The following is a 13,676-nucleotide window of genomic DNA, read 5'->3' as shown; positions in this document are numbered from 1 at the left end:
CGCACACGGAGCATGTACATTCCACCCACGCGAAGCTAGACAAGGCATGAGGCATACATTTTAAAAGGCTGCCATGAACTTCTTTCTATACGCCACACAGCGGACCAAAATACACCCTGTGCTATTCAGCAGCGACTGAATGGTTTATTGTGTACTTAATTTGTACTGCATGGTAGGACGGTGTCATGGTATCAGGGGACTGTCAGCTCTCCCGTAACGCAAATGGGAAAAGGCGCGGGTTATGCTCCCCAAAGACTTCCCCGAGAAGCCGCGAGGCTTGGTGATCCCAGCACTCGCTCGACCTGAATATCACAAGCAGCTTTGCTGAGAGGCAGTGTCGCCCCCAATCAGGTATTGGTGACTGAACACCATTTCTCCCTCGTTTTTGTTCTCATTGTCTCGCAGCAAGATACGTTTCTTTGGACTCCAGCAAAAAGATGGCAGGTGGTAGAAATATTCTCCTGGACTTTTACAGCAAAGCTGTCTATGGCTAGGATCCAGCAGATCGACTCCGGTAACATAGCGATGTAGACAAGAATCGCTAGCGAGCGAAGTGCCACGTTGCGGAGCCCACTCAAATACCCGGAATCGTAAAACTGCGCGCCACACCCCCGGCGCATGGAAAAAATCATAACAAAAAAAAAGGTCCTAGGGCCTTCATATTTTAATAAAACACGGCTTATATTTTCTTTAAAAAATTGGCTGGTGATTACGATACTCCCTACTGCGATATTTGGGCGCTGCTGTTCGGGCAGCTCGTTTAGCAGCAGCGCGCACACTAAACTTTTTTACGCCCTTTTGGCCAAAAAAGGTGTAAAATAATTGAAAAAAGGGTGTTGGGAGGCCCTTACACCCTTTTTCTTGAATCTCCCCACCCTTTTTCGTAGCTCTCCACCCTTTTCGCGTGAAAAAAAGGGTGTTGACCAACCTCAACACCCTTTTTTTTGGAAGGGTGTTGAAAGGGTGAGGAAAAGGTGTTCAGCTCTTCATTGATTGAGGCCATGCATGCAATATAATTTCAAAAAGACACCCCATTGCACCATCCTCCCAACCTCGTCAAAAATGTTCAGAAGCAAAAAAAAAAAAAAAGCTGCCAAATTCAATAAAAAGCAGCGGCAGCACCGACGTTGAAACAGGAAAAAATATCAGCCCTTGCTTATTACGACATCGACAGAATAACGCTACCCCTCCCACTTTTTGTTTTCTACAGCCTTCCACGGAGCACAGCACAACCTTGAACTGTGACATCTGTATCATCATTCCGTCGTTCCCTGTTCTTCTCCTGCCCCGCCAGCACAATCATAGCCCCCTCTGACAACAGTCATTCTCGTCGCTCAGTGGAGTTATAACGTACTAGCAATTATAATTTTATTCCATTCTTATTGTTAGCGACCGTAAATATTGTGTACAAATGCAATAAACAGACCACCTAGTTTCTCCTGCAGAAACAACTTTGGAGAACAAGGCAGATATCAAAAGAAAACAAAAGTTGGGGAGGGAGGGGCATGAAATCGGGCGCTAAATAAACAGGCGCCAAATAATAATACGATTACTTACACTAGAACACTGCCAAATTTCATTGCGCAGTGTTATCTTACTATCTGCTGCTTTTTTTAACGTTCAAATCGAGCGCCAAAAGCTTCAGTTCGCGTTTTGTGTTTGTTAACTTTAGATATCTAAGTTGCTTTATTATAATACACACAGTAAATAATAAACTTAAAGATTATGTTATATTCAGTAAAAGATGCAATTATTTATTGTTGTCGTTTTAATTTGTTTACGCAACTCCCTGCCAACGGCCGATACCCTGAGTACGGCGCGCGGCGGCGTGGCCGGATTCCGGAACAGATACCCCGTGACCCGTCTTTCATAGATTGTTTACTGTGCGACCGTGCGGTTAAACAAGCGCAGTTATTATGATTAATTGGACACCTCGTCGTCTTCGGTGATGCCTGTCGGGTTCGACTTCGCGATGAAGTATTTGAGAACAACTTTGCCACCTGAAGACGGCTAATTAAGTTTGGCGCTTGCCCCTGAACGTCGCTCGCTCCTCTGCGTGGTCTCTGTCAGGTAAGCTGTCTCGTCACATTTGCCGCCTTTCTTGTCACTGGATGTCGTTTGTAGCTGTCATCGCCGCTTTAAGGATTCGTTAACAGGAGCCCGCGTGTGTGAATTGTTTAACTGAACTGGCTAGGTTGAACCTAGAGGGCTTGTCTCTAGAAAGGCGATGTGCGAAAGAACATTGTGGTGCTTGCATTGAGCGCTGAACGCACTGGCGCTCAGTAACGCAGTGGCGCTCAGTAACTCAGTAACGTTTCCCATTCCGCAGCACTATATTGAACAGCTTCAGAATTCACCACTGCGAACCACGTCTTACGCGTAGTTTATCAGAACACGGGCGGCTACTTGTGCGGCGCAGCGTTTACGGCTTCGTTAATCACCGCTGTCGTTTGTGCCGTGTTGTAAATGGCGAGGGGAAATCGTTTGCGAGCGAATGTGCGCGCCTCGCAAGCTTCGTTGCGTTTGCGGCGAGCCACCTCACCATGTGTACGGTGCCGCTGTACGCGGGTATTGATTTTGGCTGAATGTTGTGTTGCCCGAGTTGTAACATTCGTGCACCCAATAATTTCCATTCTTGCCTGAGTGGTAATCATGTGTCATCCTGTTTTAGACCTCTGGACGGTCTGAGCACATCACGTCCCTCCATTCAACCGGACAAGAGCCACAACCATTGTCAACAGTGTTTGGCCGCCAGAACGTAAGTTTTCAAACAGTTTTGGTAGCACAGTGGGCTACCATACTTGAATAATGTTCGATCACTTGAATGTACAAGTTCTCGCCCCCGTAACAATTATTGGTGTTTCATGCATAACCTAATATGTAGCTGCTAAATGGCAACCTTTATTGTTAATTTCGGAGAACTCAGTTTCACCCAAAATCATAATGTGGGCATAGCAGTTAATCACCATGTATACGAATTTCCTGGTGTTAGTCATGTTTACGATGAAGCCATATTTCTTAGGTGGTGACACAAAAATGTTATTACCTTTGTAGTTTAGTCTTCGATAAAGCCTTACCAGTTCTGTTTTCAGCTATTTTCTGGATGTTTATCATGTGAATTGACAGTCCTTGCAGTCCACTTTTTCAAATAGTTAATGTAACTGCCTGTACCATTTACAGAGGCCTGATTGGGGTTCTGAAGGCTGCGATTTACGCACGCTAGTGCTGTACTGCCAATAAAGAAACATCCTTCCACAAAGAAAAAGATTTGAAAGTGTAAAGTATCAGCTGCATTATTCTTAACTGGAACATGCTAATTGCAAGGCCTGGGGCTTTTCCTGAAAGCACTGTGGATGTTATGAGAGAGGAAAACCACTCAAACACATCTGCTAAGGCCGTTGCTGCTCCAAGATGCGTGCAAGCATTGAGTCTTCTGAGCAATACATTACACCCTTTTTTTTAAACAACCGACGTGCATGCTGAACGTACTCCTGATTGGGCATGTGCCAGGCGCGTAGCCAGGAATTTTTTTCGGGGTGGAGGGGGGCCGTGGTCGACCAAAAGATGGGACGGGGAAATATGTAGGCAAGGCATCTTGCGCGTTGTTTTGGAAACGAAGCTTGAAATAACTGACTTTAACATGCGATTTGTGTATGCTCAATGCTAACTGTAAAGCCCACCTTAAGGAGCTTAGATGGTGATGATCATGATGATCACCGAAATTGCCGTTCGCTGGTCTGTGGGCACACCACGGGCGATTCATTCGTCCGCAGAGCAGGTGGTTAGGCGGACCCACGCTCGTGAGCGTGATCATGAGTGCGCTCGTGAGTGACGCGCGGTCCCTGAAGTTCGTCGGGCGGAAGTGCAGGCCAACACTGGGTGTTTACTATCAAGATTCTCATGTTTTAGATTTTCCTTTAGAAAAGGGACTATTAAGTTTTCTTGTCAGCTATGAAGTACAGTCGAGCACGATTTGAAGGTTATCGCGCCAGCATCGAGCGGCCAAGCGGGCCACCAGCCCATGGTTTCGTTTCGGAACCATGAAAATCGAGATTTCGCACTCTTTGCTCCCTTGTTGGCTGTTCCATGATACAACAATGGCCCGCACGACTGACTTGCCACCCTTTGGGTTTCAAGCTGTACATTCGTTGTTATCAAGCACAGACTTGGACTTGGTTGCCCTTTATCTACGCCGACGATAACGAAACTTGCATGGAATATTTGCTAAAGCTGGTGTTCTTTCTGCTTCGTTTGAAAGAGTAGCTTTCCCGCGACAACCTTCGAATCGCAGTGGACTGTACATGCGGCGCATTCGTATATTATGGCGGTGAAGCTAGCAAACGTGCGTCTTCGTCCTTAAAGGAGCCATGAAGAGAAAACACAAGTTTGGTTCATTCAAAAGATTGCCTCGTTAGAACCATAACGACACCACTTATAACGCAAACTTCGCTCAAATAAGCTACATAATTAGGAAAAAAGGAAATGATCACGCGACCCACCAGCTCATTTTCCGCAACAAACCTATGATGTCACTCGAGAATACTCTGCGATTTGCGGAGGCCGGCAAAAGCAAACGCATGTTAGGCAGGGCTTACAGTTTGCATAGCGAGCTAAATGCCCGTGAAACATACTGCACATTCTTTTTATGACAAAGAACGGTGGAGTAAATGGTTGAAGTTCCGAACGAACACGCAAGCGTGTATGCCAATGCGTACGAAACTACCGCCAGCCAAACTCGACATCTAGCCGTCGCCACCATCGCGCAGACGAATTTTCGGGTTCAAGGCTCTTCGGGGCCAACGTACCGTCCCAGCACGCACAGCCGTGACCTTGCTTGGTATCGTAATCCCTTCACAGGAGGTTGGCCGTCATATCGCCAACCAGGAAAGGTAAAAATAGAAACAAGGGGAGTAAGGAACACAGAGCAGCAACGAGATAGTGCCACTCGTCGCACAGGTTTCGGTATGGAGGTCGTGTTGGCTTGGTGCTTTCGTTACGAGCTCGTTTACAGTTTACAACCACTGAAAACTTCGGTTTGTTCGAGCACTTTACAATGAAATTTCGTTGCTGTGTTTTGAAATGCCCATGTAGTACGGGCAAATCGTCGAGGGAGTGCGACATCCCCGCCGGTGAGATCTCCTTTCATGTGCTGCCCAACGACGAATCTCGGCGAAGCAAGTGGCTATGTTTTGTGAACTTTGCAAACGGATGAGAAAGAGAGCTAAAGGAAGTACGAGTGTGCTCGCTTCATTTCCGAGGAAGTGATTACGGTAGGGACCCGGACATGCTGGCGCTCGTCGCCGACTTCGTCAAATCGCCGCCAAAGCGCTCTGACCTGGGGGAAAAAAATTGCCGTACACACCGCGCATTGACGCTCAAATCTTTCTGGTCGGAGCAGAGAGCTCGAGCGAACGGCTTTCCATACACGACACCGGCCAACTGGCATAAGCGATACTGCTACTAAAATTGAAAATACGGCACATACGTACCAGTCTGTATTCATCCGTCGCGACGGGGCTGAAGCGGCAGCGGTGCCGACGGCTGGGCGTTCGTCTGTTGTGGCTATCGCGGAATGGTCGCTTTCCCGTCCACCGCGTATCCCACAACTCTTGCCGCTCGTGCACTTAGAAGCATTGAGCGTTCAAGTGGTGTAAGGTTGTTAAATGCAAGCCCGAGCTCCTCGACGAGAGTTTTGTTCTCCGGATCAGGCGATTCCATGACTAGGGCTGCGGGTGCACTAGGTTTTACTAGTATTTTTAAAATGCCCGCCGTCTCGGTCGACTCCCGCGTGTGTGTGCTATATGGAGTCTACATACTAAGTATATGTTTCATGGACCGGCTCGTATGACGCCATTGTTCACATGACGAAATGTGCAATTTTAGCGGGAGATTTAAAATTTTGGCTTAAATTGCCTTATTTCTCAGTGAATAAAGCATCATTTGCTTCTGGAAAAGCGCTTGGGGTACTATGAAACACCTAATCTTTCGAATAAAACAAACTTTTGTTTTCTCTTCATGGCTCCTTTAAGTAATCGCCTTTTGTTATTTTTTGTGCTAGTAACGTGAGTAGTGAACTTGCGCTAAGCGGAACACCTTATTGCACTGCTGTTGAATGTTGAGCTTGTTGCACGTTTCTTATTAAATTTCGTTATTTTTATCTGTTAAATTGAAACAGACATGGCTTCAGTAAAATTCCGGTTAAGCAAATACAGAATGCTGATTCTAAAGGGAGGTCAAGGAAACAGTGGAATAGTGCCAAAAAAAACAAAGCTCCGCAATAAGGAGAATTGTGTAGTTTTGTTGATGTGGAGGAAATACAAGATGGGCAGAGCAATGCTTTTTATGCAGCAGAAATTATGGAACTGCAATAGTCAATGAAATGCGATGTCGGTAGAAAAATAAACATATCAAGGATTGATAGTTGACTGAACAAAATACAGCGACATGCTCTGTCATGTGATTATACTTTGTATCAGTGTAAAGACAAGGAATGACACGCTCCCGACAATGGAGGCGAAAAGCAAAAACGCCCGTGTGTTCGAGATTTCGGCGCACGTTAAAGATCCCCAGGTGGTCAAAATTAATCCGGAGCCCTCCACTACGGCGCGCCTCATCGCCTGCGTTGCGTCGGCGCGTTAAACCCTACAATCAATCAAGACACGCTCCCGACCACATGTAAGCCTATATGGCTCCCGACCACATGTAAGCCTATATGAGGCTTTTCCTGCTGTTTTGCCATTCCCCGGCCATGCTGTTCCGCCAGTGAAACAGTGGGGCTGTTTCGATCGGCTCGCGGCAGGTTCCCGGTGCTTGTCGGTGTATCCGGCGCGAAATGCAGCCGGGCTGTATATATTGACAGGTACAGCATCTGGAGCGGGCGCATGGATCAGACGTTGACATTGCCCTTGTTGTCAGCTTTATATGAGCAAGAATGTCCTTAAAACTGCAGGTTCCGCGCCTGCAGGTGACTTTAGGTGGTTTTTCAGGCTGCTTAAACTGCACCCCAGCCTTGGCATAAAACATTATGGGAGGGGCACCGCCGCCCCCCCTCCCCTTACCCTACCTTCGGCTACTCCCTTGGCGTGTGCTTATTCTTTCTTGCATCCACCACATTCGGGTCGTCACGTTGATTTGGGAATGCTGGAATCCAGCATATGCTGGCAAGATACGAGAGCTTGAACACAACCCACTTGCCCGCAATGAGTTTTCGAAGATCTCCACTACCTGAAGGTACTGAAGTGAGATGTAAGCATTGCTTGAAAACCATACCAGATGAGGGTACCAACTCATAGTTATGTATCTTTCTCGCCCATTTACGTGTTTTGAACGAAAAAAGTGCCATTTAAAGGTGACACGTCGTTCTCTGCCGATTTCTGATGCCTGATTAAGTTTGTGGGCATTAATTTAGCAGCTTGCTCACATGTCTAACGTGTATGTGTGCTTGTTAGGAGTGAAGTAGGTACAAATTGAAAGGTTTGATTGTAGTTGTGCATAGATTACCTACATTGTTTTCATTCCTAGAAAAGAAAAATTGAGGTAACCCTGCCAATTGTTCGGCATTGCTGCATTTTATTATGCTTGTATGATTCGTAGAACCTGCAGGAGTTCAGCTGCTTGTTAAAGGAGAAATAAACAGTGGTACAAAAAAAAGAGCATCTACTAAATAAAAATCTTCACAATCGCAGGATGCCAACGGTCCACCTACCAACTTGCGTCCTGCATTGTTTCTGCTGGCTGGAGCGGCGCATGGAGCATTTTTCAGCTTCTCGAAGTTTGTGATCAAGCGCTGCCCCAAGTGAAGGATGCCGCAGAGGGATCTTCTGTTTTAATTTTAATGCCACAATTTCATGTGCTGAGCACTTACTCGTAAGGCATTTTAAATATTCATCATCCCAGAGGGTATGTTACCTTCATCTTGGGTGGAATGTGGCTGCAATCAGGTTATTTGTGACAGAAACAAGTGAACCATGTGGTGAGAGTCATTGAGGCCTTGTTGATTGCGCATGCTTCTGAAATAACATTTTCATTCAGCTGAATACTTTCTAAATATTACAATTTGTGAACAAAATATAATAAAAGTCATGATTAGTTGTACTACAGTGCAGGAAAGAAATGCCAGCATATGTTTTAAGAGCCTCTGATATTTCAGGTCATTGGCTGGTGAGCAATAAAACAGAACTGAAAATTGTTTAAAGTGAAATCAATTATTTGTTCTCACCAGTGCATGACCCGTAGTAAAAGCTATCTGGTTTCCCAATTTCAAATGAGACAGGAAATGCCAAAAAAAATAAGGAAATAAACAAGACAGCTTGCTACAATAAACCAATTCAAAGAATTGCTCAATGTCTATAAAGTGGTGATTCAGGCGGGTTAGTTCGGTGTTGATGAAATACAAGCAGGCACTCGCCTGGTCAAAAACAAATAAACAAATAAAGACGTTTTGGGGCCCCTACTGGTCCCTTGATCACAATGAAAGGGGGGTGAAAGGTAGCGATTATTTATAGGTTTGGTGTCGCAGAGTGCGCATGTATATCTTGGGGAGATTACCCCGCGACCGGTTAATCGTGTTTTTAGTTGATTGAATATGCACTGATTCTAAAAGTAGTCGTGTCGACAGGCGCTTCTCTGATGCGATTATGCATGCGGAATCCCAATCGATGACATGGTCAATAGCCAGGTGATGATCCGCCAAGGCATTTCAGCTTGCATTGCCTTTTTTGACATCGTTCTGGTGCTATTGAATTCTTCTTTTAAAAATTTCCAGTTTCACCTATGTAGGATGCGTTGCAATCCTTGCATGGAATTTTGTAGGCAACTCCGGGGAATCTTGATTTTTCTAAAGGGTCCTTCACGCATACCAGCTTCTGCTTAAGCCTGTTCGTTGGCACGTGTGCAATTTTAATGCCATATGTGCCAAACACCCTTGCAAGAGCTTCACTGATGCCTTGCGTGTAGGGGACGGCAGTGCGTTTTTGCCTGTCTTCTTGAGGAACCCTTTCGGAGGAGCAACTGAAGCCCGCAATTGTTGCGTCCTCACAAGCTTTGAAAGGTAGCCGTTGCTGCGAAGGTCCTTCCTTACCACGGCTAGCTCTTGCTTGCGTAGACCAGGCTCAGAGCAGATTCGTGATGCGCGTGAGAAGAGTGCAGCGGTGGCGGAGCGTTTTTGACCTATAGTCGAACCCCAGGTATCTACCCGTGTGGGTCGGCTTTCGATAGACACTGGTTGTAAATCCTTTGGCCGACCGTTTCAGAAGTACGTCGAGGAAGGCGATCTGTCCATTATTTTCCTGTTCCATGGTAAACTGGATGCTTGGAACACAAGAGTTTAGATGCTCAATTAAAGGCATTACGTCTCGGCGGTGGATCACACAAAAACAGTCGTCTACGTAGCAGACAAAAATCTTGGGGCCGTCTTGTACAAGCATAGCGCAGAATTTTCTAGAGCCTCTAAGGCAATATTCGCACAGACTGCTGAAACGGAAGCTCCCATCACTGTTCCAAACCGCTGCTTGTAACATTGTACATTGAAAACAAAACGTGTTCTGCAGGCCAAATTCCAGGCAAAATTACGCGGTCCGGAGTTGCAAGGATCTACTCGAGAACGATGTATCTCGGCCTTCATGGTCGACAATTGAGACGCAAGACTTATATCGTCTCCTGGAATTTGGCCTGCAGAACACATATTTTGTTTTCAGCGGACACTATTACAAGCAGCGGTTTCGAACAGCGATGTGAGCTTCCATTTCAGTAGTCTGTGCGAATATTGCCTTAGAGGCTATAGAAAATTCTGCGCTATGCTCGTACAAGACGGCCCCAAGATCTTTGTCTGCTACGTAGACGACTGTTTTTGTGTGATCCACCGCCGAGACGTAATGCCTTTATTTCAGCATCTAAACTCTTATGTTCCAAGCATCCAGTTCACCACGGAACAAGAAAATAATAGACAGATCGCCTTCCTCGACATACTTGTGAGATGGTCGGCCAAAGGATTTACAACCAGTGTGTATCGAAAGCCGACCCACACGGGTATACCTGGGGTTCGACTCTGCGCATCCTATAGGCCAAAAACGCTCTGTCGCCGCTGCACTCTTTTCACGCGCATCACGAATCTGCTCTGAGCCTGGTCTGTGCAAGCAAGAGCTAGCCGTGGTATGGAAGGACCTTCGCAGCAACGGCTACCCTTCAAAGCTTGTGAGGACTCAACAATTGCGGGCTTCAGTTGCCTCCCCCGAAAGGGTTCCTGAAGAATACAGGCAAAACCGCGCTGCCGTCCCCTACACGCAAGGCATCAGTGAAGCTCTTGCAAGGGTGTTTGGCACATATGGCGTTAAAATTGCACACGTGCCAACGAACAGGCTTAATCAGAAGCTGGTATGCGTGAAAGACCCTTTAGAAAAATCAAGATTCCCAGAATTGCCTACAAAATTCCATGCAAGGATTGCAACGCATCCTACATAGGTAAAATCGGAATCATGACGAAATCCTGTCTGGCCGGAAGGGTACATTAGGAACTAAAAAGAGACGCCGACCAGTCCAAACAAAACGTACTGACGTTTCGGCTTCCAGCACGGAAGCCTTGTTCACAATAAATGCATCACCAGAAGTGGGTCGTTTAAGTGGGCTTGAATAATGGCTGCAAAGAGCGTGCGTAGATCGGGTTTAGATTTCAGTCGTTACAATTGACCGTGTTAGATGTGGTCTGAATGATTAGCGATTCCAGATGTAGCTGTGATGCGGTCACTTTTTCTGTAGCGACGATTCTTGCATTGTCCCAATCAATTTTGTGGTCATTCACGACGGTGTGTTCGGCTAAAGCATTGTTGCGGATGCTTTTATTCTTTACGTGACGTGCATGCTGCTGCAGACGATTCTTATAATTTCCTGATTCCCTGATATACACGCCGCTGCAGTCTGCACAAGGTATCTAGTATACCACACCGGGGAAGCGCTCCTTGGGCAAGCGGTCCTTGACTCTCACGAGCTCATGGCGCATCTTTTTGGCTGGAACGTGGGCCACCTGTCGAAGTTCCTGCACCAAGTTATGGCTCCGCTTGTCGGTAAAGGGACCACTCACGTTCGTAATTCTTTCGATTTTGTCGAGAAAACTCGCAACACCGTGATCGAGAAAGACGACTTGATGGTGTCCTTCGACGTGAAGTCCCTTTTCACGAGCGTTCCGATTGACCTGGCTGTCAACGTATGCACCGCTGCTCTCGAGGCTGATGAGACGTTGCCCGGGAGATCACCGATGGATGTGCCAGAACTACGCAGGCTTCTAGATTTTTGCCTGAACAATATGTACTTCGTCTTTATGGGCCATTTTTACAAGCAAAGGCAGGGGACTCCAATGGGTGCCGCTATTTCGGTCACGGCGGCGAACCTGACCATGGAAGCGCTGGAAGCACGCGTGCTAGCCTCCTTTGCCCCTCAACCAAAAGTGTTCTTGCGTTATGTCGACGATTGTTTCTGCGTCGTTCAGAAAAACGTGGCGAACAGCTTGCTGGCCCACCTCAACAGTATGGAACGTGCCATTCAGTTCATGTCAGAAGAGGAGGCCGATGGCAAACTTCCCTTCCTGGACGTCCTCGTGTCTCGGCAGGGCCAGAGGCTACGTTTCAGCGTATACCGCAAGGAAACGCACACAGGCCACTACCTGAACTTCAACTCCGTGCACCCCGCTTCCCACAAGAGGGCTGTTGTTAGCACGCTACTGCAGCGTGCGAAAAGATTGTGCTCGAAGCCCGAGGATGCGGCGATGGACACGGCAAAGGGGTGGGACGACCTGGCTAGCTGCGGTTACCCGAGGCACTTTATAAATGCAACGGAAAGCCAACTGACCCGACGGGGACAACTGGACGTGCCTCCTGCTCCGATGAAGCGAGCTCCTGTGCCCTACTTTCCAGGAACAAGTGAATGTTTGGCACGTGTCCTACGGGAATATGACGTGCAGGTGGCCTACGTTCCAGCCAAAAAGATGCGCCATGAGCTCGTGAGAGTCAAGGACCGCTTGCCCAAGGAGCGCTTCCCCGGTGTGGTATACGAGATACCTTGTGCAGACTGCAGCGGCGTGTATATTGGGGAATCAGGAAATTATAAGAATCGTCTGCAGCAGCATGCACGTCACGCAAAGAATAAAAGCATCCGCAACAATGCTTTAGCCAAACACGCCGTCGTGAGTGACCACAAGATTGATTGGGACAATGCAAGAATCGTCGCTACAGAAAAAGTGACCGCATCACGGCTACATCTGGAATCACTAATCATTCAGACCACATCTAACACAGTCCATCGTAACGACTGAAATCTAAACCCGATCTACGCACGCTCTTTGCAGCCATTATTCAAGCCCACTTAAACGACCCACTTCTGGTGATGCATTTATTGTGAACAAGGCTTCCGTGCTGGAAGCCAAAACGTCAGTACGTTTTGTTTGGACTGGTCGGCGTCTCTATTTCGTTCCTAATCCTACATAGGTGAAACTGGAAATTTTTAAAAGAATTCAATAGCACCAGAACGATGTCAAAAAAAGGCAATGCAAGCTGAAATGCCTTGGCGGATCATCACCTGGCTACTGACCACGTCATCGATTTGGATTCCGCAACTATAATCACATCAGAGAAGCGCCTGTCGACACGACTACTTTTAGAATCAGTGCATATTCAACCAACTAAAAGCGTGATTAACCGGTCGCGGGGTAACCTCCCCGAGATATACATGCACACTCTGCGCCACCGAACCTATAAATAATCGCGACCTTTCACCCCGTTTCATTGTGATGAAGGGACCAGTAGGGGCCCCAAAACGTCTTTATTTGTTTATTTGTTTTTGACCAGGCGAGTGCCTGCTTGTATTTCATCAATAACTCACCCTCCCCTGACGAGTTTTTGTCGAACCTTGGACTCTGTTAGGTGTCAGTGGGTTTACACAGCCAACTTGTGGGGACGCACATAAGCTCTTAACAAATGAGCTGCGTGGTGGCTATGCACTAGCCATGGTTTTTATTAGTTGCCTTGATGAATATGATCTTCTGTCGCAGTGTTTTAGGTAGCTCACTCGCACATTATTCCTTTGTTTTTAGGACATTGTGGAGTGTCCAATGATTTTTCGTTCTATTTCTGATTTTTATTGCAACTGTAAATATATCAGGAGTCCCGTAATGAGTTTCTGGCAATAATAGACCACTAATGTGTGCATGAAGGCAGCCTAAATAAAAAAATTGGCTGCCTTGCTTTTGCTTAGAGGGGCCATGCAGACAACACACAAGTTTCGTTCATTCGACAGATTGCCTCGTTAGAATCATACTGACACCATTTTTATCGCGCACTTCACTCGAATAAGCTATATAATTAGGAAAAAGGGAATGGCCATGCGACCCACTGGCTCATTTCCCACAGCAGTATCTATGATGTCATATGTCCCCAGCTGTACGATTGGCTGAGGCCAGCAAAAGCAAACGCAAATGGGGCAGGCCTTATAAACATGCCGAATGAGCTATTTGCGCTTAAATGTAATGCATATTCATTTTACAGCCGTAAAAATGGTGCAGTAAACAATGAAAGTTACGAAAATACGCGTAAACATACAAGTACCGATGTGCACTGCTGTTGGTACGGCGTGCACTATGCTTGTTTTAGCTGGACAGCACTCCGCCGCTTTGGAGTTGGCTTGCACGGCAC

At 46.8% G+C, this 13,676-nt stretch overlaps 1 long non-coding RNA gene across 1 annotated transcript; it reads left to right on the top strand.

Annotated features, from left to right (window-relative positions):
• Window positions 1-1,825: 1,825 nt before the first annotated feature.
• Window positions 1,826-8,322, top strand: LOC144180616 (uncharacterized). Its single transcript, XR_013324476.1, has 3 exons — window positions 1,826-2,070; window positions 2,672-2,758; window positions 7,686-8,322. It is a non-coding gene; the product is annotated as an uncharacterized LOC144180616 (long non-coding RNA).
• Window positions 8,323-13,676: the final 5,354 nt, after the last annotated feature.

Source organism: Haemaphysalis longicornis, unplaced genomic scaffold, assembly GCF_048455015.1.
Source record: "Haemaphysalis longicornis isolate Haplotype H1 unplaced genomic scaffold, Haemaphysalis longicornis Haplotype H1 scaffold_4, whole genome shotgun sequence".
Lineage (NCBI taxonomy): Eukaryota > Metazoa > Arthropoda > Arachnida > Ixodida > Ixodidae > Haemaphysalis > Haemaphysalis longicornis.
This window is presented reverse-complemented; position numbering and strand designations above follow the sequence as displayed.